General features: G+C 39.8%; 1 long non-coding RNA gene across 1 annotated transcript; it reads left to right on the forward strand.

Moving 5' to 3' along the window:
• The first annotated feature begins 659 nt into the window (after positions 1 to 659).
• LOC131006632 (uncharacterized) lies at positions 660 to 3501 on the forward strand. Its single transcript, XR_009095656.1, has 3 exons — positions 660 to 787; positions 2743 to 2804; positions 3325 to 3501. It is a non-coding gene; the product is annotated as an uncharacterized LOC131006632 (long non-coding RNA).
• Positions 3502 to 22681: the final 19180 nt, after the last annotated feature.

A 22681-nucleotide genomic window follows, 5' to 3' on the forward strand; every position in this document is an offset into this window, starting at 1 on the left:
GTCACTGTGACCGAGTTATTATGATTTTTATTCGAGACCTTAGCATTTGGAATTTTGATTAAGTTTCCAAAGCAAGTATGCGTTATTTTTATCGAGAAATCGAATGATGCCGGTTTATGAAAATTTTTTCGGGCATAATATTTTTTTTAAAATTATTTTTCCTACGAAGAGGAATATTATAGTTGAGTGAGTGCACTAATAATAGTGCTATGATCATTATTTTGGTCACATGAATAATTATACTATGGTATTTTATTAATGAGTGACTTTACCATAGTTTTGTGATTTTTATTTAATCACCTTTCACACACTTTATTTAATTTCCCATACCATATGTTATATGTCTCAATTTTGCTAAGTATGGAATTGAGAGAGTAGAGATTGAGAGTATGAGATGAGAGAGTGTAGAGATTAGAGAGAGATTAGAGAGAGAAAGATCATTCATTAATTAGCAAATATTTCATAAGATTTGCAAATCTCCTTTAAAGATTGCAAGATCATTCTCAATCTTGCAAAGCCAAATCCCTCTCTCCCTCACTAAAATTTTCGGCCATCTCTCTCTCCCTCACTACAATTTTCGCCCAACACACACATACACTCATCTTCTTCACCTCACACTTCCACCATTTTCCACCATTAGAGCAAACCTTCGAAGCATACTACCAAACACCTCACATCACTCTAAAACTTTCCATAAACACTATCTATCCTCATTTGATCAAGAGATTCCTTGAAGAAGAGCCTCAAAATTTAGAGTGAGAAAGTGTAAACTTTGGTAAGAACTTGGGTAAGTAACCATGTTTTCCCTAAAATCTTGTTTGAAAGATGTTATGTGAGTGTATTCTTGAAAGATGAGCAAGAAAATCACCCCTCCCTTTTCTTTTCCAAATTTTCGAAAAAGTGGGTCTTCACCCCTTTCAAAATTTTTCTTTTTCTTTTCTTGTTTGGGGGTGAAAAATGAGAGTTATGTGATGTATATTGATGTTTGATATATGTTGTGAAATATGTGTCATGAGATGTGAAACTTTGATGGAAGTTAGTTTACCCCAAAAATGGTAACTTTTGAGTTAATGAGTTAAATGATAAATTGATGATGTAAATGAGTCTATGAGGTGTATATGATGATGATTGATGGATTAATTTGAGTATATGATGTCAATTGGAGTTTTTGATGTGGGTTAGTTTACTAAAATTAGGGATATGTGTATATATGCCCTTATTGGTGAATTGATGGTTTTGATGTGAAAATAATTGGTTAAAAATGAAAGATCTATGAGTTGATTAAAGATTTGTATGTGTTTGTAAAAATTTCAAAGAGTTAGTTTAGTAAAAATTAGGACTTTTTAGTCTATGTGTTATTTAAGTGATTTTGCTTGAGATATATGTTTTTAAGCATGATAGTAGTGTCTTTGTATATTTTTGATTAGGTCTATTGTAGGCTAAATAAAATTTTGGCTTAGTTTAGTTTGTATGATTTTTGAGTTTTTATATGAGGTGAGTTTGATGCTTGATAAAATAAGGTTCAATTTGCTCTATGATCATTATGAGAATTTTATCCATGTTTTGCTAAGAGTTTTATGTTGATACATGGATTTTCATAAAAATGTAATAAATATAGTTTTTATGATAAAAAGAGAGTAAATATGAGAATAATGAGTTATATGATGTAAATGATCATATTTGAGTATTTGAGAAATTTCGAGTATGAAATTGAAAAGGAATTTGTTAGATATGTTCGTTGAAGTGTTTTCTATGAGATTTGAGTGGATGATGAAAGAAAAGAGTCGAGATTGAGTATTACGAGTATTTTGATGTATTTGAATGTTTTTAAGTGCTTTAAGTGCTTAAAATGAGTTTTGATGTGTTTGCTTTGTATAAATGTTGAGTTGAGCATGTTTGCTTGTGTGTATGTTTCGGAGTCGTTTTTCACGACACACTGACCTACTGTTTTCGAGGGGTTCTTGATACCCAAACGCCCTGAAACTTTTATGGTAGGTATTTTTGAGAGTCTTGAGCATGCTGGTAAAATTTCAAGTCATTTGGACTTCGTTTGCTAGTTTTATAAAATGTAAAACTAAAACTGCTACATTCTGCCGAATTGTTCGGTGAGTAGCCAATAGAGTCGTCGTTTCCAGTAGCTTTCCTTAGCATTCTGGAACCCAAAGTTTTATGGTTGAGACCTGAGTGTCCTAGCTAAGTACCCACAAAATTTCAGACCGTTTTGACAACGTTTACTATTTTTCAAAAATCAAACTTTTCGGTTGCTAAAAACTGCCGAATATGGTAGACTGTAGTAAAACAGTCATATCTCCTAAAATACTTGGAGTTTTTGATCATACTTTTTTTTAAATGAAACTAGACTCGAAGAGGTTTCTTTTGGTATGAGTTACGACCCCAGGAGAGTTCTGTACAGAGTCTGGTGAGGTTTTAAAGTTGAGTCAGTGCAGAGTAAAGCTTGTTTTCGACTTGTCTATGTGTGTTTTAATATGCTTAAGTGCTTATACTTGTTTATGTGCTTGTTTGCTATGAGTTTGAGTCGAGTTGAGAGTTAAGTCGAAAATTGGACGTGTGAATCCTTAGAAGCCAAGTATACCTAGGGATTGAGTTTTAACGGGTAAATAGACGTTGAGTGAGAAGTTAGAGTAAAGAAGAGATTGGATTTAGAATTTGAGTTTCTGACTAAGGTTTGTTTTATCACATGAACCTTCGATGACGATGACGATGTGATGATGACATATGAAGGCCCGAGCGAGACGAAGAAGTAAGTTGCCTGATTTCTTTCCAGAATAAGCGAAGGACTTCAGGTGGGCAATATTTTGAGTATACAAATATTATCCGAGCTTTCTAAAATGATTTAATGATATAATGATGTTATGAGATTAACAAATGTTTTGAGATAAATGATATTTGAGAACTGTTTGACTTGCCAAATTTTTGATGTTGAGCTTGTGTGTTACCCTCTACTGATGAGACGAATTCGGTCCTGCCACAAGCGGGATTTTGTGCACAGAGGTGACTGTGAGCCGTCTTCGGGTCGGCCGGTCACGGTACTTGAGAGGGAGGCCTACTTCTCAGTACCTTAATTATGATGATGAGTTGTAGATGCGGTACATACATGACGTATACTTTGTCTGCAGACACTTATTTATGATGTTAATTATGAAAACTGCATGCACAGATTCTTTTAATACTAATTTATTTCTGTGTGTTGCTGAGATGTGGCAAGCTTCAAACCTATAGCTCTACGAGCACCTTTCTTGTTTTTCGGCATTTGCCCACTGAGTATTATGTACTCACGCCCTGCATGTATTTCTAAATGTGCAGGCTAAGCTGGGAGTGAGATTGGACTGGTGCTGATGGGGGAGAGTTTCAAATGATGTAAATTAAATTACTATTTTGCCTCTATGATAATAGAGTCTTGATGTTTGAATTACTTAGTTTCTTTTGAGATCAAGCAATACACTCACGGTTATGTGTCTTCATACATATAATCGGTTCGCCTTTTGCTGCGATACTCTGCAAATTACGCTTCCTTATGAAAAATGAACTATACGCGTTTTGTTTTTGTTCGTGAAATTCCTAATAATTAAAAAGTTATGACAATGTTGACGATTTTACCCTTGGGCTAATTTTATGAAGTTTTTCCTTAGCATGCTTTTACGTGAGCTTCCGCATGACGTTCACCTAGTTCTTCTTATCTTTTATTCTTTAAAAATAGTCGTATCGATACTCGTACCCCACTATTACTAGTGTCGGGTTTTCGGGCTGCGACAGGGTGGTATCAGAGCAGGTCATCTGCTCTGAGTCTATTGCTTGACTAAGTTGAACCCTTGATTGCTTCTACTCTTTTAAAATTGAGTACTAGTCTACTTTGAATTCTTAGACTAATTTGAGAGAGTTAGTTTGAAACGAAACCCCAGCACTCCATCTCCTCCGGCTTAAACGAGGTACGAAGTTGATGTTGTTTCTTGTCGCTTTCTTGATTGAAAGTTGAGTTTGTTTCACTAATGAGTTATGAATTGTTTTGATGACGGAATTGTTTGAGAGGATGGAATCTGATATGAGGCAGTTGATGTGGAATATGAGGAGAAATGTTGAGGCTAGTATAGCTGATGCCCCACCATATCCAACGAGGACGAGTATGTTGTTGATTGAGATGTACCAAGTAAGTTTCGTATCCATTTTCTAATGAACGTGATATTTTACAGGATGCAGAGTCAAGAGGAGGCATCGATACAGAGACGATACAGCGAGGCGATGCGCCGATGGTTCAGGACTACTGGACTGCGAGAGGGCGATACTCTTGGGGAGTTTCTAGCGTACTACCACCGACGCTGGTTGGAGGCTAGTGCCCATGGGATAGACGAGGCTGAGGCTATTACTCACCTGATTCCACAGTTGCCACTCGGATGGCAAGACTGGGCGGCTTCGCTGGTGCCGCAGTATATCAGGAGGACTGAGTTTGGGCGGTTAGTGAGCGCCGATTTCCGTGGTTTCATCGCGACGTTGAGCCACCGCTATTTTGCTTTTGACGAGCCACCTCCACCGCCGTATGGACAGTTAGAGGGACCAGCCCAGGGAAGGGAGCTACTTGCTGTGCCCCCACTTCCCGAGGAGCAGTTTCCGATTGCACCTCCACCTCCAGTTGATCCGATGCCAGTTCTATCTGAGCCTGTTGTTTCCGAGCCGACTACCTTTGAGACGTATTCTCCAGTGGTAGAGCATGACCCGTTTGCGTTTCTATCACTCATTCCTTTTTCCAGTGCCGAGTTACCGCCTTGGGATTGGACACCGGCGACGGCATCTTCGCCACTGCCACCGGTTGAGTTGGCACAGCCGATTGTTTCCACCGAGCCTGAGATGCAGTATGTCCCCTTCGATCCATATCCGAGGGTTGCCCCGCTACCTGAGCCTGGCACTTTGGCCTTTCAGACATATATGCATTCGATTTTATACCCACCGTCCCGAGACGCCCAGGAGGGAAGTTCTCGGCCCATACTCCTTGACAGTGATGAGGAGGACCCGGATGAGGAGACTCCAGAGATGACGGTCGGATACGGACGGACTCAGCCGTTGCAGCGTCACACTACAGCCGACGGAGTTGAGACATGGGTACCTATTCCCGAGGTGCCGGTTTTTGGACCGATGATGGACACGGACGTTGAGGATGAGCCGAGTGATGACAGCGTCTATCGACTGATTGACGAGTACGGGAGTCAGGAGGCAGAGCAGGACGAGGAGACGGAGCCGAGTGAGGACATGGATTATGACGAGGCGACGAGCAGGATTGCAGGAGATGACGACTGGTGATCGTGTTTTAGTAGACGTGCATATATGTATAGATGCATAGTTGATATATATATATATGTAGAGAGGCATAGTATAGTGTGTATATGTAGATAGCATATATCTATAGGTGCTTAGTACCTATGATGCTTGTATAGCTAGAGCATCATTTTAGTATTAGGACCGTTGTATATAGGATCCTACTTTTGTAAAAGCCCTCGAGGAAGAGGCAATTTTCCCTATATATATATATACTGAGATGTTGATGATTAGTGAGTTTTACTTTCCTTATCAGAGTTTTGAGAATGATGATGATGCTGATGCATAGTGATAAACGAGAAATAGAGGTTGATGAGAATAATGATCGTTGATAGACGAGAAATTGAGTAGACGAGAATTTTTGAGAGTTTTGAGTTTTTCAAAAGAGATATAGAAGCGAAGTGAGAAAAACAGAAATCGCTTGTTTGTTTTTTTTATGACAAACGGCTAGTTTCGAAGCCGATAGTTATATGTTTCTTTTTTCCTTTATAGTATGCCTCCGAGAAGAAGGGGGAACAGAAGGAACATAGATCGAGAAGAAGAGGAGGAAGAGGAGCAGAGAGATCCCACGCCACCACCTCCCCCACAACAAGAAATGAGGGTAGAGGAACTTTTTCTGCGACAAAATCCACCAACATTCAATGGATCAGGAGATCCCGCTGAAACCGAGGAGTGGATTCGAAGTATGGAGAGAATTTTTAGATTCCTTCGATGTAATGACGCTGAGCGACTCATGTGTATGTCGTATCAACTTAAGGGATCCGCAGATTTCTGGTGGGAAGCGAAGCAGAAGACGATGAACGAGGTGTAGATAGCAGCTCTTACCTGGGAGCAGTTCAAAGAAGCTCTTTGTGAGAAATACATACCCCGAAGCTATCGAAAGAAGAAAGAGATGGAGTTTGTAAATTTGAAGCAAGGGAGTAAGACGGTAGCTGAGTATGACCGACAATTTTGCGATTTGGCCCGATATGCTCCATATCGAGTAGATACAGATGAAAAGATGTCAGAACTGTTTTGCTCCGGATTAAAGCAAGAGATACGAGTCGTTTTAGCGAGTCAGAGTGCGCTAACCTACGCTGAGGCTTTAAACCGAGCGCTAGACATGGAACTGGCAATGCAGCCAGAGAGACCGAGTCAAGGCTCGATTCCACAATCAAACCCGAATGCTCAATCGGGAAATCATCCTTTTTCTGGACAAAGCCAAAAGGGCAAGAGAAAATGGGACGACCGAAATCAAGGTCCCAAGAAGCCGTGGCAGAGTCAGAATGTGCCACCACAATTTCAGAACAGAGATAAACGACCTTATGTTGGCCCAGCTGCCCCAGCAGCAGTTTTTCAAGGACCGCGAGGATTACCGCCTTGCCCGAAGTGCAATAAACTCCATTTGGGAGAGTGTAAAATGGGACAGAATGCCTGTTACACCTGCGGAAAAGTTGGACACTACTCGAACCAGTGTCCGAATCGTCAGCCAAGTGGGAGCGGAGGACGATCGAACCAATTCCGGCCACAACTCAAAGCAATGGATGGAATCTTACCGCTACCTCCGCCACAACGACAACAGCAAGCCTATCGACCGTGTCAGTCAAAAAGGCAACCACCAGCCCCGCAGGCAAATCAACAGCATCACCAGAGGGTGTTTGCACTGGATCAGAAGGCACCAGAGAAGAATCAAAGAAATTTGACAGGTATAGGCGAGTTGAAAGGAGTGCCTATCGTAGTTTTGTTTGATACTGGAGCTTCGCATTCTTTTATCTCACATACTTGTGTCGATACCTTAGAATTGAAAGTAGAGCCTGCCCCACAATCTCTAAGAGTAACCACACCTATAGGCAGAACTACTACGGTTTCGCACGTATGCCCTAACTTAGAATTTAAGTTAGAATCGATTAAGCTCGAGGCTAGAAACCTGAGATTGATGCCTATGTGGCACTTGGATATAATTTTGGGAATGGATTGGTTAGAGGAGAATCATGCCAAGATACAATGCAAGGAGAGACGGATATCTTTTCAGCCACCTGGCCAAGAACCTACTTCCTTCATTGGCATTGAAGGAAAATGGAAGAAGACGCCGATCATCTCGGCATTGCAAGCAAGAAAGCTCTTGCGAAGAAAGGATACAACCGCGTACGTTGTATATCTGAACCAGAGAGACGAGTCCAAGGCAAACGTTGATGACGTGCCGATCGTGCGAGAGTTTAAAGACGTTTTTCCTGAGACTTTACCAGGATTACCCCCAGACCGACAACTCGAGTTTACGATCGACTTAGAGCCTGGTGCAGCACCGACGTCGAAAGCACCATACAGAATGGCCCCTGCTGAGTTGCAAGAGTTGAAGCTGCAACTTCAAGAACTTTTAGATATGGGCTTCATTCGACCTAGTGTTTCCCCGTGGGGAGCACCAGTTCTTTTTGTCAAAAAGAAGGATGGAAGTTTGAGGTTGTGTATCGATTATCGAGAGCTGAACAAAGTGACGTTGAAGAATAAGTATCCGTTACCTCGAATCGATGATCTGTTCGATCAACTACAGGGAGCGAGCACCTTTTCAAAGATCGACTTGAGAACGGGATACCATCAGCTGAAAATACGATCGGAAGACGTTCCGAAGACGGCATTTCGTACAAGATACGGACACTATGAGTTTATAGTTATGCCTTTCGGTTTGACGAATGCTCCGGCAGTATTCATGGATCTCATGAATCGCGTTTTTCACGAATACTTAGACAAGTTTGTGTTAGTCTTCATAGACGATATCCTGATTTACTCGAAGAGTAAACGAGAACACGAAGAACATTTGAGGATCGTGTTGGAAAGTTTACGAGCGGAAAAGCTGTATGCGAAGTTTAGCAAATGCGAGTTTTGGCTTAAAGAAATTAATTTTCTTGGCCATATCGTTTCAGCGAGAGGAATTGAGGTAGACCCAGCGAAAGTTCAAGCGGTACAGGAATGGAGATCGCCAACCACACCGCACGAGATACGCAGTTTTCTGGGATTAGCAGGATATTACCGACGTTTTATAGAGGGCTTTTCAAAAATCGCTAAGCCATTAACGCACCTGCTAAAGAAAGAAGTCAAATTCGTCTGGACGGACGAATGTGAGCGAAATTTTCAAGAGCTGAAGAAGAGGCTCACTATTGCCCCAGTTTTAGCTGTTCCGAAAGCAGACAAAGAATATGCAGTGTACACTGATGCATCGAAGCATGGTCTAGGTTGTGTACTGATGCAAGAAGGAAAAGTTATAGCGTATGCTTCACGACAACTGCGACCGCACGAGGTGAATTATCCGACGCATGATTTAGAATTAGCAGCCGTAGTGCATGCTTTGAAGATCTGGAGACACCATCTCTATGGATCACGGTGTGAGATATACACTGATCATAAAAGTCTCAAATATTTCTTTGAGCAAAAAGATCTGAACATGCGACAACGAAGATGGTTAGAGTTGGTGAAGGACTACGATTGCGGGATAAATTATCATCCCGGAAAAGCTAACGTTGTAGCTGACGCTTTGAGCAGAAAGAATCAGGGAGAGTTAGGATTTCTCCTTACTCGAGAAGAGAACCTGATCAAGGAATTCAAGAAGATGAATTTGGAGGTAGTAATACCACCACAAACGACAGGAATAGTAATTTCTGCACTGAGCATTACACCTGACTTACGAACGAGAGTAGTCACAGCTCAGAGAGAGGATGAGAAGATGGAAAGGTTACGAATGAGGATTCGAACCGAAAAAGTGGAGAATTATGAAGAGGCGGCAGATAATGCCATTTTGTTTGAGGGAAGACTGTGTGTGCCCGATAAAAAGGAGCTGAAGAATGAAATCATGAGTGAAGCTCATGACACCCCTTATACTGCACACCCAGGAAGTACGAAGATGTACCAAGACTTGAGAACGAAGTTTTGGTGGGAAGGAATGAAGCGAGAGATAGCGTCTTTCATTGAAAGATGTCTAGCCTGTCAGCAAGTGAAAGCGTTACACCAACGACCCTATGGCAAGTTACAGCCATTGGAAATTCCAGAGTGGAAATGGAGTGATATAGCCATGGACTTTGTGACAGGACTGCCAAAGTCAAAAAGAGGAAATACCGCTATTTGGGTAATCATCGATCGATTGACGAAGAGTGCACATTTTGTACCGATTCAGATTACTTATGGATCTGACAAGTTAGCTCAGATTTATATCCGAGAGATAGTGCGATTGCATGGAGTACCGAAGACGATCACATCAGATCGAGACTCGAAGTTTACTTCACGATTTTGGATGAGCGTGCAGAAAGAGTTGGGTACTAAATTGAATTTTAGTACAGCGTTTCATCCGCAAACAGATGGACAGTCCGAGAGGACTATACAGGTTTTGGAGGACATGATCCGAACTGTAGTGCTTGATAGAGGAAGCCAATGGGAGCAAGTTTTGCCCCTGATTGAGTTTGCTTACAATAATAGTTTTCAGTCAACTATCAACATGGCCCCATACGAAGCCTTGTATGGAAGAAAGTGTAGATCTCCGCTTTATTGGGATGAAGTTGGAGAAAGGAAGGTACTTGGACCTGACGCGATAGAAGAGATGATCACTATTGTGAGACAGATTCGACAGAGAATAAAAGAGGCACAAGATCGTCAGAAATCTTATGCAGACACCAGAAGGACGGAGATTCATTTTGAAGAGGGAGACAAGGTTTTTCTAAAAGTTTCCCCATCTAGAGGAGTTCACCGTTTTGGAGTGAAAGGAAAACTTAAACCGAGGTATATAGGACCTTATGATGTATTAGAAAAGATAGGCCCTGTAGCCTATAAACTAGCGTTGCCTCCGAGCTTCGCGAACGTCCATGACGTTTTCCATGTTTCTCAATTGAGAAAGTACGTGTTTGATCCAAAACACGTCATTCATCAAGAAGAAGTATCCCTGGAACCAGATTTGAGCTATGAAGAGAGACCTGATGCTATTCTGGACCGGAAGATTCAACAATTGAGGAACAAGTCGATTCCTTTGGTGAAAATCCAATGGAGACATCACGGTCAAGAAGAATCAACATGGGAACTTGAAGAGAAGATGAAAGAGAAGTATCCAGAGCTTTTTCCCGAAGGTGAATAACTCAAATTTCGGGACGAAATTTTTTTTTAAGGGGGGTAGGATGTAACACCCCGTACTTTTCCTATGATGTGAGATAGTGCCTTAACACTATTGAGAGAACTGAGATGTTGAGACGCGAGACTTTTTTTTATGATTAGATAAGACAGATTATCTTTTAAATAGAGATACGAGTGACTAAACCGAGGATAGAGTTAGAATGATGAGATTCGAGAAATGAGCTGAGATAGAGATGCTGATTGAATTGAGCTGAGATTTTAATTTTATTTCCGATTACCGGGAATAGATTTACCAGATACTGAGTTATCAGAGTTTGATTGACCTATTAAAGAGAATAGGTATAATGAGTCTGACCTAGAGTCGAGGAAGAAAGAGTGAGAACCTTGATGAAAAGAGTCGGTCCGAGAGATGTCTAGTTTGTTTGCTTTGCCGACTGCTTTGATGTGACATTATGTGAAATTACGTGACTAATCGATTATGTGATTTTCGTGATGTGTGTCACTGTGACCGAGTTATTATGATTTTTATTCGAGACCTTAGCATTTGGAATTTTGATTAAGTTTCCAAAGCAAGTATGGGTTATTTTTATCGAGAAATCGAATGATGCCGGTTTATGAAAATTTTTCCGGGCATAATATTTTTTTTAAATTATTTTTCCTACGAAGAGGAATATTATAGTTGAGTGAGTGCACTAATAATAGTGCTATGATCATTATTTTGGTCACATGAATAATTATACTATGGTATTTTATTAATGAGTGACTTTACCATAGTTTTGTGATTTTTATTTAATCACCTTTCACACACTTTATTTAATTTCCCATACCATATGTTATATGTCTCAATTTTGCTAAGTATGGAATTGAGAGAGTAGAGATTGAGAGTATGAGATGAGAGAGTGTAGAGATTAGAGAGAGATTAGAGAGAGAAAGATCATTCATTAATTAGCAAATATTTCATAAGATTTGCAAATCTCCTTTAAAGATTGCAAGATCATTCTCAATCTTGCAAAGCCAAATCCCTCTCTCCCTCACTAAAATTTTCGGCCATCTCTCTCTCCCTCACTACAATTTTCGCCCAACACACACATACACTCATCTTCTTCACCTCACACTTCCACCATTTTCCACCATTAGAGCAAACCTTCGAAGCATACTACCAAACACCTCACATCACTCTAAAACTTTCCATAAACACTATCTATCCTCATTTGATCAAGAGATTCCTTGAAGAAGAGCCTCAAAATTTAGAGTGAGAAAGTGTAAACTTTGGTAAGAACTTGGGTAAGTAACCATGTTTTCCCTAAAATCTTGTTTGAAAGATGTTATGTGAGTGTATTCTTGAAAGATGAGCAAGAAAATCACCCCTCCCTTTTCTTTTCCAAATTTTCGAAAAAGTGGGTCTTCACCCCTTTCAAAATTTTTCTTTTTCTTTTCTTGTTTGGGGGTGAAAAATGAGAGTTATGTGATGTATATTGATGTTTGATATATGTTGTGAAATATGTGTCATGAGATGTGAAACTTTGATGGAAGTTAGTTTACCCCAAAAATGGTAACTTTTGAGTTAATGAGTTAAATGATAAATTGATGATGTAAATGAGTCTATGAGGTGTATATGATGATGATTGATGGATTAATTTGAGTATATGATGTCAATTGGAGTTTTTGATGTGGGTTAGTTTACTAAAATCAGGGATATGTGTATATATGCCCTTATTGGTGAATTGATGGTTTTGATGTGAAAATAATTGGTTAAAAATGAAAGATCTATGAGTTGATTAAAGATTTGTATGTGTTTGTAAAAATTTCAAAGAGTTAGTTTAGTAAAAATTAGGACTTTTTAGTCTCTGTGTTATTTAAGTGATTTTGCTTGAGATATATGTTTTTAAGCATGATAGTAGTGTCTTTGTATATTTTTGATTAGGTCTATTGTAGGCTAAATAAAATTTTGGCTTAGTTTAGTTTGTATGATTTTTGAGTTTTTATATGAGGTGAGTTTGATGCTTGATAAAATAAGGTTCAATTTGCTCTATGATCATTATGAGAATTTTATCCATGTTTTGCTAAGAGTTTTATGTTGATACATGGATTTTCATAAAAATGTAATAAATATAGTTTTTATGATAAAAAGAGAGTAAATATGAGAATAATGAGTTATATGATGTAAATGATCATATTTGAGTATTTGAGAAATTTCGAGTATGAAATTGAAAAGGAATTTGTTAGATATGTTCGTTGAAGTGTTTTCTATGAGATTTGAGTGGATGATGAAAGAAAAGAGTCGAGATTGAGTATTACGAGTATTTTGATGTATTTGAATGTTTTTAAGTGCTTTAAGTGCTTAAAATGAGTTTTGATGTGTTTGCTTTGTATAAATGTTGAGTTGAGCATGTTTGCTTGTGTGTATGTTTCGGAGTCGTTTTTCACGACACACTGACCTACTGTTTTCGAGGGGTTCTTGATACCCAAACGCCCTGAAACTTTTATGGTAGGTATTTTTGAGAGTCTTGCGCATGCTGGTAAAATTTCAAGTCATTTGGACTTCGTTTGCTAGTTTTATAAAATGTAAAACTAAAACTGCTACATTCTGCCGAATTGTTCGGTGAGTAGCCAATAGAGTCGTCGTTTCCAGTAGCTTTCCTTAGCATTCTGGAACCCAAAGTTTTATGGTTGAGACCTGAGTGTCCTAGCTAAGTACCCACAAAATTTCAGACCGTTTTGACAACGTTTACTATTTTTCAAAAATCAAACTTTTCGGTTGCTAAAAACTGCCGAATATGGTAGACTGTAGTAAAACAGTCATATCTCCTAAAATACTTGGAGTTTTTGATCATACTTTTTTTTAAATGAAACTAGACTCGAAGAGGTTTCTTTTGGTATGAGTTACGACCCCAGGAGAGTTCTGTACAGAGTCTGGTGAGGTTTTAAAGTTGAGTCAGTGCAGAGTAAAGCTTGTTTTCGACTTGTCTATGTGTGTTTTAATATGCTTAAGTGCTTATACTTGTTTATGTGCTTGTTTGCTATGAGTTTGAGTCGAGTTGAGAGTTAAGTCGAAAATTGGACATGTGAATCCTTAGAAGCCAAGTATACCTAGGGATTGAGTTTTAACGGGTAAATAGACGTTGAGTGAGAAGTTAGAGTAAAGAAGAGATTGGATTTAGAATTTGAGTTTCTGACTAAGGTTTGTTTTATCACATGAACCTTCGATGACGATGACGATGTGATGATGACATATGAAGGCCTGAGCGAGACGAAGAAGTAAGTTGCCTGATTTCTTTCCAGAATAAGCGAAGGACTTCAGGTGGGCAATATTTTGAGTATACAAATATTATCCGAGCTTTCTAAAATGATTTAATGATATAATGATGTTATGAGATTAACAAATGTTTTGAGATAAATGATATTTGAGAACTGTTTGACTTGCCAAATTTTTTATGTTGAGCTTGTGTGTTACCCTCTACTGATGAGACGAATTCGGTCCTGCCACAAGCGGGATTTTGTGCACAGAGGTGACTGTGAGCCGTCTTCGGGTCGGCCGGTCACGGTACTTGAGAGGGAGGCCTACTTCTCAGTACCTTAATTATGATGATGAGTTGTAGATGCGGTACATACATGACGTATACTTTGTCTGCAGACACTTATTTATGATGTTAATTATGAAAACTGCATGCACAGATTCTTTTAATACTAATTTATTTCTGTGTGTTGCTGAGATGTGGCAAGCTTCAAACCTATAACTCTACGAGCACCTTTCTTGTTTTTCGGCATTTGCCCACTGAGTATTATGTACTCACGCCCTGCATGTATTTCTAAATGTGCAGGCTAAGCTGGGAGTGAGATTGGACTGGTGCTGATGGGGGAGAGTTTCAAATGATGTAAATTAAATTACTATTTTGCCTCTATGATAATAGAGTCTTGATGTTTGAATTACTTAGTTTCTTTTGAGATCAAGCAATACACTCACGGTTATGTGTCTTCATACATATAATCGGTTCGCCTTTTGCTGCGATACTCTGCAAATTACGCTTCCTTATGAAAAATGAACTATACACGTTTTGTTTTTGTTCGTGAAATTCCTAATAATTAAAAAGTTATGACAATGTTGACGATTTTACCCTTGGGCTAATTTTATGAAGTTTTTCCTTAGCATGCTTTTACGTGAGCTTCCGCATGACGTTCACCTAGTTCTTCTTATCTTTTATTCTTTAAAAATAGTCGTATCGATACTCGTACCCCACTATTACTAGTGTCGGGTTTTCGGGCTGCGACAAAGAGGCAGCTGGAACCCAGTGGAACTTAGCAGGTATGATCACTATAGCCGGAGAAAGCATTTTGGCGTTATTTGATACTGGTGCCTCGCATTCTTTTATTTCCAATGTTGTGTGTGATGCACTAGATATTGTGCCTACTAGGGCAGATAAAGAACTAGAGGTACTCACCCCCTTCAGGGAAAACGATGAGAACAAGGGAAGTTTGCTTGAATTTAGAGCTACACCTAGAAGGACATAAGTTGCTCGCTAGTCCCAAGGTACTCTTTATGATCGACTTCAACCTTATCCTGGGAATGGATTGGCTGTCAGCCAACAGGGCAACGATAAATTGTCAAGATAGGGAGGTCATCTTCTCACCGCCAGGAAAAGAGCAGATCACCTACCATGGAGCCATGGTAGGGTCCCGCAAAAAGATAACGGTTATCACTGCAATGAAAGCCGTCAAGTTACTACACAAAGGAAAATGTCAAGCTTTCCTAGTGTGCATCACTAAGAAAGGGAATAACGGGGTAAACCTGGAAGACGTTCCAGTAGTACGTGAATACCCAGATGTATTTTCGGAAGAGCTACCGGGTCTACCGCCAACTCGTCAACTTGAGTTCACAATAGACTCAGAACCCGGCGCCGCACCTATTTCAAAAGCACCATACCGTATGGCGCCCAAAGAGCTGCAAGAACTGAAAATCCAATTGCAGGAGCTTCTACAGCTTGGGTTTATCCGCCCAAGTGTATCACCATGGGGAGCACCATTTCTGTTCGTGAAGAAGAAGGATGGATCGCTCAGAATGTGCATTGATTACAGAGAGCTCAACAAGCTCACCATCAAGAATCGCTACCCTCTACCTAGGATTGACGACTTGTTCGATCAACTGAAGGGAGCATCGATGTTCTCAAAAATAGATCTACAATCAGGCTACCACCAGCTTAAGATTCGTGAGGATGACATCTCGAAAACTGCATTCCGAACAAGATATGGCCACTATGAATTTACAGTATATACCGATGCCTCAAAGTTAGGACTCGGTTGTGTACTGATGCAAAACCGAAGGGTTGTAGCATATACTTCGCGTCAGTTAAGGCCACACAAAACGAAATACCCCACACATGATCTAGAGTTAGCAGTCATCGTACACGCGCTAAAGATATGGAGGCACTATCTTTATGGAGCAAAGTGTGAAATTTTCACAGACCACAAGAGTCTGAAGTACTTTTTGAGCAAAAGGAACTCAACATGAGACAAAGGCGATGGTTAGAGTTGGTAAAAGATTATGACTGTACCATTAATTATCACCCAGGGAAGGCAAATGTGGTAGCTGATGCATTGAGCCGCAAGATAACAGCAAGCCTAAGGAGTACCCTTACTAATGAACCAGAATTGACTCGAGAATTTGAGAAACTTAGGCTTGAGGTAGTAGTACCCCCAGAAACAATCCAAGAAAGCATAGCAGCCTTGATTGTGAGATCAGGCCTTCGGGAAAGAATCATCTCTGCCCAACGCCAGAGTGAGGCCTTAGAAAAGAAACGTTTAGCTAGCAGAATGGGAGGACCCCGAGAATTTAGGGAAGAAGCAGACAACGCCCTGACCTTCAAAGGAAGATTGTGCGTACCCGACGACCCAATGCTTAAGGAGGAGATCCTCACAGAAGCGCACTCCACACCATATGCCGCTCACCCCGGCAGCACCAAGATGTATCAAGATTTGAGGCAAAGTTTCTGGTGGGAAGGTATGAAGAAAGACGTAGCTTCCCACGTAGCAAAGTGCCTGGTGTGCCAACAAGTGAAGGCCCTACATCAGCTCCCAGGTGGGACTCTACAACCGCTAGAAATCCCAGAATAGAAATGGGAGCACATCACAATGGATTTCGTAGTAGGGCTACCCAGGTCAAAATCAGGAAACACGGCGATTTGGGTCATCGTCGACCGACTAACCAAGTTAGCTCACTTCTTACCAGTCCAGATGACGTGGAACCTCGAAAGGCTCACCAAGGTTTATGTTAAAGAAATAGTTCGCCTTCATGGTGTGCCCAGTACAATAATATCCGATCGAGACCCAAGATTTACGTCGCGATTTTGGACAAGTCTCCAGAACGCCTTAGGCACTAAACTTCGTTTCAGTACAGCGTACCATCACCAGACTGATGGACAATCTGAGCGAACTATCCAAGTGCTCGAAGACATGCTTAGGACAGTTACACTCGATCAAGGGGAGCAATGGGAGAAACTCTTACCACTTGTGGAATTCGCCTACAACAACAGTTATCAGACCACCATCGGGATGGCACCATACGAAGCATTGTATGGACGTAAGTGTCGATCTCCACTATATTGGGACGAGGTAGGTGAGAAAAAGATGTTAGGACCAGTAATGGTCCAAGAAATGATAGATATCGTGGCACAGATTCGCAAGCGAATCAAAGAAGCTCAAGACAGACAAAAGTCCTACGCAGACAAGCGAAGAAGAGAATTAGCCTTTGAAGTAGGTGACAAGGTCTTCCTCAAAGTATCACCAATGAAAGGGATAGTGCGTTTCTGCAAGCGAGGAAAACTGCGACCCCGTTTCATCAGGCCGTTTGAGATACTGGAAAGGATAGGTCAGAACGCCTATAAGCTAGCACTACCTCCAAGTCTAGTGGGAGTGCACGATATTTTCCACGTATCATAGCTCAGGAAATATGTGTACGATCCCAAACACGTGATAACATATGATGATCTAACATTCGAGCCAGATCTTAGTTATGTGGAGAAACCAGTATGCATCACTGATAGGAAGATACAAGTTCTTAGAAACAAAGAGATCCCAATGGTGAAAGTGATGTGGAATCGCCATGGGCAAAAAGAGGCAACTTGGGAGCTGGAGTCTAACATGAACCAACAGTACCCCGAATTGCCATACCAAGGTACAAATTTCGAGGACGAAATTTCCATAAGGAGGGTAGGTTGTAATACCCCGGATTTTCGATCCTAGGTTTCACATGATCCTATTGATAATATTAAGATATGATAGATCCCTAATTCCCGGATAAAAAGAATAATTATCCTAGCAATGATTTAATGAGTCTTGATGCCTAGGTTTTCTCTAAAAAAAAGAGAGACGGTAAATAAGAAGATGATTATTTTATTTTTCCGTGTGTTGTTGATTTCAATAAATATATATATTTATTTTCATTTCAAAGTATGAAAAGCAAAGTGCATATTTATTTCGAATACGCGTTTGTTTTAGTTCGGGTTTGAATGATTACGGGCCCGTATAGAGGGCCAAAGGTGGGCCGATTCTTAGAGAGCCTTGGGCCGATTTTAAGGCCCTATTTTAGAGCCCAAATGCAGCCCATTTCAGCCCCCAAAGCCCACTTACACATCAGCCACCCTTTCAAATTCAAAAGGGGACAAGGGTGATCATTACATGCATGGGGAACTACCAAAATGCATGGGAAGTGCAAGAGTCTCACAACCAATGCACCCATGCATTGGTGGCAGCCACCCTAAAGCCTAAAGCCTCACTCCCCCTCCATTTTCGTCCCTCCTCCTTCCCCCACCCTCACAACTTTTCTCCCACCATTATCACACTCCATAGAAGCCCTTGAAGCCCCAAGAGAAGTATCAAAGCAAGGGAGAGCGTGGAAAAACTAGGGCGTAAAGTTAGAGTGAAGGTTGTACTTCGAGGGTGAGTTTTTCTTTGATTTTCTCAACTGAAAAAGCTTTATGGCTATGGATTTTTACACATGTGTGTGATATATTATGTGAGGATATGATTTATGATTTTAGATGTTCATTTTGGTAGAGTTTATTGGGTGAAAAACCGTGCATGAGGTAAGGCAGCGAATCTGCCATAAGCACACTGCTCCGTCAGTGTTTTGCAAGACGATTCCAGCCATCCAAACGGTCCCCAAAAATTCCCAAATTAATTGTGTATTGTGTTCAATATGGTTTCTATACTATGATAAAATTTCAGAATATTTGGAGCTCGTATGTTTTATTTATGAATTTTTGAACATGACTGCCTGTCTGGAATGCATTTCTGGTAAACAATCTTTGGGAGGCCATAAGTCAAGTTTCAATTGGCGAAAACCTTTGAAACTTGAATATGTCACTCTAGACTCCCGTACCTTTCTTTTGGTATCAGCCTCACCATTTTTGACTAAGGAAAACAACCGGTATAAATTCTTGAAATCTAGTTCTTATTCTTTGTACCATCCAGTAGATTTTACAAACCTACGACTTTGAGATGGCAAAGGCCAACCTAAATCTTTGATTCTCAAGCCCATTTTTCTACTGAATATTCATTGACATGTTAGGAACGTTTTGGTTTATTTATAGAATTTTTGGTAAAGCCTAAAGTGGGTTTTCTGATTTAAACCTTGAATCTGCCGAACTTGAACTCTTTTTGTGCACTGAACTTTGGATGTTAATATCTCCTAAACCATGAATCTTCTTGGGGTAAATTCAACTGGAGAGTGTTACACTTTCTCCCTAGTTTTCGGATTGACCCTTGGAGTTCCTAGTGGCCTTTTGTAATGGGAGATATGAAATTTTAAAGAAGGCCCATTGACTTGTTAAGTACCCATCTTTGAATGGGCATATCTTGCTCGTTTGAACTCCGTTTCATTCGATTCAAATTGGAGAATGATCCTTGAAATGTCTAGTTTCCAGAATGTCCTTTGGAGCCTCATTTAGAGATCCGATGCAGAATTAGTGTCTGTTGCAAAACAGCCCCTTAAGAGCTCAAGTTGTTGAATTATTTTCTAAGTTGAAAGTTGGTTTTAAAGGATGTTCCATGAAATATTATGTATATGTGCATGACGAGTTTGGGATATGTTTTGTGCAAAATTTTCATGAAATTGAGTGAGTTAACCTAGATAAGGCATCAAGATAAGCTAACGTATGTAAAATGCATAATCCCTAGTTCGATTTTGCGTTGTAAGTCCGGGAATAGGTTGACCTAGAGATCCTAAGCAGACAATGGTTTTTGTTATCCATGATATGCTCTAAGAGTTAAGAACTCGTCTTGTAGGAATTGGTCCGCAGGACGGTGCCACAGCTTAAGATCACCTCTCTCTTTCACACCAAAGATCAGGTGGGTTATATTTGCAAAAGTATATTGGGTTAGTAAGCCCTTTCTTTTTATACAAGCAAATATGTTTTAAATTGTGAATGCATGCAAATATTTTGTTTGGTTGTTACAAGAACAAACGGGGTTGTCCCCACAGAACAAACGGGGTCGTCCCCAAATGATCGGCTCTGTCCCCGACGGGGGCCAGGGTAGTGTACACCAGTAAGAAGTCTAGGTATGGGATTGATTCGGCCGGGTCTCCCATACTTAGCACCAAGAAAGGTAACACCAAACCAGAAAGGCGCGCAAAGGTTAAAGGAGCTACGGCTCACAAGTATTTCAGAATTTATAGTAATTGTTTTTCAAGGATTGCTATATTTTCTTACAGGCATGCATTTCACCAAGTATCACAGTTCTTTAAAACCAGTTTAAAGAAAAAGGGGCATTAACTTCACTGAGTGCATTAGTACTCAGCCCAAAGTTTTAAATCATTTCAGGTTAATGGAGTCGGGCGCAGCGGGGGCTAGGTGGTGGTGGTGGTCTGGAGCTGTCGACAAGGTTTCTCAATGATATTTATTTCCCATAACCTCGATCACCAAACATTTCATTTTGTTGGTTATGCCCTGCGTGGCAATTATGAACTTGTTTACTGCTTTCCCTAAACAACTGCACAATTGAGTTGCTCTTGGGCACTCAGACACCGTGATAACGAACTCTCTAAACCTGACCGGAGTCCTCATACTTCGTGTTAAGTTGGGTTTCCTTTGAGCAGAACGATTAAAGAATAGGTTCATTAATTCCGCTAATTAACCAAGTTTTTTTACCAAAATAGTTAAGTTACTTACTTCCGCTAAATAACCTTTATAATCACACTCAGTTCAGCGTGGCTGGCCCCTAGATAAGTCGGGCCGTCACAATTAAACTGAATTAACGTTCCGCTTTGTCCGATGATCGTTTCTTGGTTATTATTAATTTATCATACAACGATTAATCCTAACATGCTCCTATGAATTTAACAGCTGCACATAGGTGTTAGGAATTACTTACTTGTAAATCGGATGCACAGGTTGTTGATGATTGTGTGGAAAGACTCCAGTTCTGATCTTCTCGACTGTATCCCGCTCAGATTTCACCATTGGATGGACAACGAACTGTGAAACTCCCAAGGCAGAAACCTCCCAATGTTTTCTGCGCCTTTTCTCAGCTCTCAAACCCTAATAATTATCAGTGTGTGTTTCCTGAGAGCTGACAGCTGTATTTTAAAGAGAATACAGAGAGAGGGGCGCAGATTAGGGTGTGGGGCGTTTTCTAGCTCTTTCTGGGCTAGGAGACTTTGGGCCAGTCCAGGGACCAGATACAAGGAATAAAGATGGACCTCAAATAAATTAATTATCTATGGTCAGTCCAGACCATAATTAATTTATAAATATCAATTCATTCCACTAGAGAACCGATATTGACTTACCCCTTTATTGCCGGTGATGAGTCGGGGCTTGTATTTAGACTTATTAAATCCTCGTATTTAAAATATCCGACATCCATTAATTAATTAGAGCTCTGACAGCCTAAATTAATTAATCTCTTTGTAATCCTTAAGCAGTACCACTCAAACCTTATTATTGCGCCTGAACTTAATCAACCTGTAGGGTTTAGCGCAATAAACATTATTGAGCTCCTTAAGGGGATGTCATTATCCTATACTGGATACGAGTACTAATACAGATAATCAGATATCATATATTAACCGCTATCACCCAAGATACAGAGTACTCAAGTTACTATATAACTCTCGCTCATAGTAAGTCAAAGTGATAAACGAATCAACATATATATCTGACAACTTATTAGTATTAAGATCTTATAAGGCACCGAGATCTTTAATTTTTCAGTTAAGTCAGATAGAAGAATATATCTCACTGTGGTCCTATCAATACGTATAACGTACCAGTATAGATAAGTAGTCAAGATAAACTACTTCCATCTATATCGCAGCCTAAACCAATAACTTGTCCTAGCTAGAGTTATTTCGGCTGTGATCATATTATATCTCTTAAGGTTAATCCAACTATATGGTCTTCTGTGATCTACAACACACCATATAATCTACTTATATAGAGATAAATAACATACATATGCAATCATGAACCCAATCAGATAGGAGATTAAATAGTGAACACAAGAAACATTGTATACAAGCATAAAACGTTCTTGCTTTCAGTATACAAATCCAACACAGTGGGGACATTAGTTTTCTTTTCAGACTACGGCGTCCCTGCATACACAACACTTAACACACGGATTAAACGCACCGAGTGGAAGAAACGCAAAAACAAAAACGAGAAAGACTTAAAATTAAAAAAAAGCAAGTAAAAACGGCACAACTAAAACGCCTAAAACTTTCCCCGGCAACGGCGCCAAAATTTGACTCAACTAGAAACACCTCTAAGTTGACTTGCAATAGAACAAGGACATCCTAGTGATGGTAAGTTGACCCAGTGTCATCTCTCAAGGAAAGTCTTTAAGGGCTTTTAGTAGTATCGTGGGAAAAAGCAATAAAAGAAAGCAGTAAAGAGTTTGATTTTAATAACTGAAACTTAAACTTAAACTAGGCGAATTAAACTATTAAACCCTAGGCAATATTTTAAATAACTTAAATTAAACCTACTTATGAAATTAAAAACGTGTAAATTAAAAACCAACTAATCTAAGCGTGAAACTAAAGTGCATAATTTAAATTGCATAATTAAAAAGAAAGCATAAACATAAACGAAAAACGTAAACATGATTAAACAGAAATAAATTGAATTTAAATACGAAATACCGTAAATGTCTTGAACGTGCAATTGTGTCACTCAATCACAATCCAAGAATAAAAACTAAATAAAACTAAATTGAAACCTAACTAGAACAATGAAAATCGACAATTATGAAAGCACTAAGAAAGGAAGTTAAT

This window comes from Salvia miltiorrhiza, chromosome 1 (genome assembly GCF_028751815.1).
Source record: "Salvia miltiorrhiza cultivar Shanhuang (shh) chromosome 1, IMPLAD_Smil_shh, whole genome shotgun sequence".
NCBI lineage: Eukaryota > Viridiplantae > Streptophyta > Magnoliopsida > Lamiales > Lamiaceae > Salvia > Salvia miltiorrhiza.